Source organism: Dipodomys ordii, unplaced genomic scaffold (assembly GCF_000151885.1).
Source record: "Dipodomys ordii isolate 6190 unplaced genomic scaffold, Dord_2.0 Scaffold218, whole genome shotgun sequence".
NCBI classification, from domain to species: domain Eukaryota; kingdom Metazoa; phylum Chordata; class Mammalia; order Rodentia; family Heteromyidae; genus Dipodomys; species Dipodomys ordii.
This window is the reverse complement of record NW_012267434.1, coordinates 827,526-832,835: the sequence shown is the minus strand read 5'-3', so window position 1 is coordinate 832,835 and position 5,310 is coordinate 827,526. Positions and strand designations below refer to the sequence as shown.

The 5,310-nt window shown below is 44.2% G+C and overlaps 1 pseudogene; it reads left to right on the top strand.

The window, feature by feature from the left end:
• The first annotated feature begins 4,083 nt into the window (after positions 1–4,083).
• LOC106000427 lies at positions 4,084–4,472 on the top strand (annotated as a pseudogene).
• The last annotated feature ends 838 nt before the right edge of the window (positions 4,473–5,310 follow it).

Here is a 5,310-nt window from a genome sequence, read left to right as displayed (position 1 = left end):
TCTCAAGGACACTCTGCCCAGAGACTTCAGTGGTAGAGGCCACTATAACCTGTGCCAAAAGATGGACAGGGCTCACTATGTGCTATCACCTGTCATCCTAGCTACTCAGGAGGCTCAGATCTGAGCTCTGAGGATGGCAGCCCAAAGCCAGAAGGGGCAGGAGCACATGTGAGACTCTTATCTTCAATGAACCACCAGAAAACTGGAAGTGGAACCATGGCTCAAGTGATAGAGCACTTGCCTGGAGCTGAAGAGCTGAGGGGCAGAGCTCAAGCCCAGAGTTCAAACCCCATAACTAACAAAAAGGAACCAGGCTCATGTGGCTAGAAAGTTCAGAAGCCTTGAGGAGACAGTGGGCCTAGGTTGGCAGTGGTGAGCTATCAGCACTTCTGGGGAGCACACAGTAATTTGTGAGGATCTATCCTTACCCAGGAAGAATGACACTGATTTATAGAGGGTGACCCCGCCAGCCATCATTTCAAGTCAGAGGTACTGTAGTGTAAGGAGTTCCATGGAGATGCCATTGGGGCTATCTGAGCAGGCCTTCTCTCTAATCAGGAAGGCGTTCTCCCAGCAAACTGGAACTGTCTGTGGGTAGGGTGGGATGAGAGCAAAGAAGGCCTTGAACCAGCCTGCCCCAAGCAAAATAAAGAGGTACTGGCAATAAGAAGGATGAGCATGGGGAAGCAGCCTCCCTCATCTTCTGATCTTCTTCCTCTATCCCTCAGATACTGGCCAATGCTGTGGAGAACTTCCAGAAAGCCCACTGCTGGCAGAACCACATCAAGGTAAGAACCATAAGCACCTTCCACAGCACCCTGAGATAGGGTAGTTTTGGAGGGAGGGGGAGAAGAAATCACACTGTCTGGACAACATTGGAGGAACATGAGGGGTCCTGTTCAAGAGTGGAAGCCTTTCTCCAGTGTTCAACAGAAAAGGGAGCCTGTGGGCCATGCTTTTGATCCTAGCTATTCAGGGGGTTATGGTTCAAAGCCAGCCTGGGAAGTGAGGCTCTTAGGTCCAATTAACCACCAAAAAGCCAGAAAGGGGGCTGTGGATCAAGTGGTAGAATGCTGCTACTAGCCTTAAGTAAAAGCTCAGGAACAATGCTCAGGCCCTGAATTCAAGCCCCAGGACTGTCTGTCTGTCTGTCTGTCTGTCTGTCTGTCTGTCTCTCTCTCTCTCTCTCTCTCTCTCCATCTCCCTCCTACCTTCCTCCTTTCCTCTCCTCCAGTCTGTCTGTCTCTCCCTCTCTTACACACACACACATACACACACACACACACACACACACACACAAATCCTAGGCTCTCCTGTACTGCTGGGACCTGCGGTTTTAGATAGGAGCTACCTGGATGCTCCCATCGCTCCACTGGGTGTCCAATGAATGCACAGGCTGCTTTAAAGTAGCCTTCTCCAAAGAAGGGGCACTCTAGTTCTTTGAATCAAAGAAGCTCTCTTGACCTCAGTACTCTGAGACTTCAATGCTGTTACCTGGAAGAGACCCTGGGCAAAGGTGTGGGGGGGTGTTGTTTTTGTTGTTATTGTTGTTGTTCTATATTCTCTTTCCTGAACTGAGCAGCAGCCCCCTCACACCACAATTATAGAAGCTTCTCCTTCCACCAGGAAAATCTCCAAAGGGATCAGAAATCATGGAGCCGAGTATAAAGTACTAAGAATAGAGGGTCCAGAATGGACACAAAGGAAGAGAAAGCCCACTAGCTAGTTTCCGGCTAGGGCAGGACATACCTGACCCTTCCTGTCCTAGTTGTGTCCCATTGAAGCCAGGCAGGTCCCAAAGATGATAGAACTCGAGGACCATGCCAGCTATCATAGGGCTCTTATGTCTAGCCCCATGACCAGCCCAACCCCCAAAGCAGGTTGAGTCATTATTCCAACTGAATTGAGGAGATGGGCATGGAGTGGGTAGAGTTTCCTGTTCTTACCAGAAATTCATAGTTGGCTAAAAGATGTCAATGGGTTCCCATCTATTATCTAAGCTTCTAAGCTTGTCTGCCTAACACTCCCCCATTCTCCTTACCCTGGTCTCTCAATATGTCTGCCTGTTTGTCAGGCCCACTGCCTGAGATCCTCAGGTGGGGGGTTGTAGACCTCTCCCCCCTCTTTAGTTCCTCCTGACTGCAGAGTCACGGGAAGCTATGCTGCTGCCTTGATTCCCAGGCTGTAAGTCATCAGTGCTAATAGCAGCCCACCAGCACACAGGCTGGCCAGGCTGCCAGGCTTCCAGGAATTGCTGGTGAGCAGAACTGCAGACAGGGTCTGTCCTTGCCAGCGGGTGCCAGGACTGAGGCTTGGGAAGGGCTGGTTTCTTCCTTCCCAGTGACCTTCAGAAGGTGATAGAACACACTATATTCATTGTACAAAGCAGTTTTTCTCATCGAAGAAAATCTCCTATTTTTTTAAAGCCCATTTTCGCCACTGGCTGCTCTGAAAAGCCATCTTTGCATTGTTCCTGGGTCCAGCTCGCCACAGCCTCCTCCCCTGCGCGCCTTCTCTGCCACCGCGGACTCCGGTAGCTCTCTCCATAGATGCCCCTCAGTAGATGAATGGATCAAGAAAATATGGTATACATAGCTAAGATATGGAACCAACCCAGATGCCCCTCAGTAGATGAATGGATCAAGAAAATGTGGTATATATACACAATGGAATTCTATGCCTCCATCAGAAAGAATGACATTGCCCCATTTGTTAGGAAATGGAAAAACTTGGAAAAAATTATATTAAGTGAAGTAAGCCAGGCCCAAAGAAACATAGGTCCCATAGTTTCCCTTATTTGCAATATCTAGTATATGTACGAGTCAAGCGGAAAAGGTCAGATAATGTGATGTCAGGAAAATGAACCCTTAGATATGTATTTTAATGTTTTTTCTTTCATACATGTGTTTCTAACGCATTTATAAGATTATCTCTTTGTTGCTTTGTATGTCCCTCCCCCACAGTATAACCCCTGCTTTCACTATATTTGATGTCAGTGTAACTTGTGGAGGAGATGGGGAAAAACCAGTTGTTTAAGGATACAGGTGGATCTGATGCAACAATGAGAAGTACAAGTTGTCATGTCCAAAACGAGCTTTACAACTTCGGTGCAGGGGGGGGTGGGGGGGGAAGGGGGTGGTGGGGAGGGGGAAAGGAGAAGGATTGGGATGGGGGGGAGGGGGGAGGCTGGGAAGGGATGGGAAGGGTAAACAAAGGAGGAGGCTGCAATGCTTGGTAAGAAATGTACGCATTATCCTGCCCATGCAATTGTAACCCCTCTGTACAGTATGTTCACAAATAAAATAAAATAAAATTTAAAAAAAAGAAAAAGAATCAATAAATTTAAGATTTAGATAAAATTTCAATTTTATTATAAGTATACTTCTACTTTATGTAATACTGTTTAAACCTAAACCTAAATATTTACTTTAAATCTTTAAGTATTTACTTCATTAAAAAAACAAAAAATAAAATTCTTACCTTCCAAAAAAAAAAAAAAAAAGAAAGTATGGTATAATAGGTCCCATGGTTTCCCTTATTTGCAATAGCTAGTATATGTATGAGTCAAGCAGAAAAGGTCAAATAATGTGATGTTAGGAAAATGAACCCTTAGATATATATTTAAGTGGTTTTTTTCTTTCATGCATTTGTTTCTAACGCATTTATAAGATTATTTCTTTGTTGCTTTGTATGTCCCTCCCCCACAGTATAATCCCTGCTTTCACTATATTTGATGTCGGTATAATTTGTGGAGGAGAAGGGGAAAAACAGTAGTTTAAGGATACAGGTGGACCCGTTGCAACAATGAGAAGTACAAGTTGTCAACTTTACAACTTTGAGGGGGGAGGACTGGGTGGGGGCGGCAGGGGGAGGCTGGGAAGGGATGTGAAGGGTAAACAAAGGAGGAGGCTGAAATGCTTGATAAGAAATGTACTCATTATTTTGCCCATGTAATAAAAATAAATAAAATGTGGTATATATACACAATGGAATTCTATGCCTCCATCAGAAAGAATGATATTGCCCCATTTGTTAGGAAATGGAAAGACTTGGAAAAAATTATATTAAGTGAAGTAATCCAGCTTTCTTTTTTTATCCTCACTGCTCCGGATCACCGGCGTGCCCCACCATGTCAGACGCGGCTGTGGATACCAGCTCCGAGATCACCACCAAGGACTTGAAGGAAAAGAAGGAAGTTGTGGAGCAGGCAGAGAATGGAAGAGACACCCCTGGCCAACAGAAATGCTAATGAGGAAAATGGAGAGCAGGAGGCTGATAATGAGGTAGATGAAGAAGAAGGTGAGGAGGAAGAGGAGGAGGAGGAAGAAGGTGATGGTGAGGAGGAGAATGGAGATGAAGAGGAGGAGGCAGAGGCAGGCACAGGCAAACGGGCAGCTGAGGATGATGATGTCGATACCAAGAAGCAGAAGACTGATGAGGATGACTAGACAGCAAAAAAGGAAAAGTTAACTTAAAAAAAAAGCTGCCGTGACCTATTCACCCTCCACTTCCCGTCTCAGAATCTAAACGTGGTCACCTTCGAGTAGAGAGGCCCACCGCCCTCTGCGGGCAGCGTCACCAAGCTCTCCACCACCCCACCAAAACCACAACGAGAATTTGCAACAGGGGAGGAAAATACCAAAACTTCCAAGGCCCTACATTTTTTCTTAAAAGTACTTTAAAAAGAAAAATTTGTTTGTATTTTTTATTTATATTTTTGTACATATTGTTAGGGGTCAGCCATTTTTAATGATCTCGGATGACCAAACCAGCCTTCAGAGCATTCTGTCCTTCTGCCTACTTGTGGTGTGACCATGTTCATTATAATTTCAAAGGAGAAAAAAAAACCTTGTAAAAAAAAAAAAAGCAAAAACAACAACAAAAAAACAATCTTATTCCGAGCATTCCAGTAACTTTTTTGTGTATGTACTTAGTTGTACTATAAAGTAGTTGGTTTGTATGAGATGGTTAAAAAGGCCAAAGATAAAAAGGTTTCTTTTTTTTCCTTTTTTTGTCTATGAAGTTGCTGTTTATTTATTTTTTTGGCCTGTTTAATGTATGTGTGAAACAATGTTGTCCAACAATAAACCGGAATTTTATTTTGCCCATTTTCTCTGTGATTTTAGTGCTTGGAATTTGCTGACTTTAGTACTTCCTTGTGTATGTGTTTCTTTTTCATTATGAGGCTAATCTCCCTGCAAAGATACTAAGTCTCAAGGGTGTTACAGTGATAAGGTTTTGGATTTTTTACCTTGTTAAGGTTTTTGTTTTTGTTTTTTTGGGAGTCTGGTTTTGGGGCCTGAACTCTGG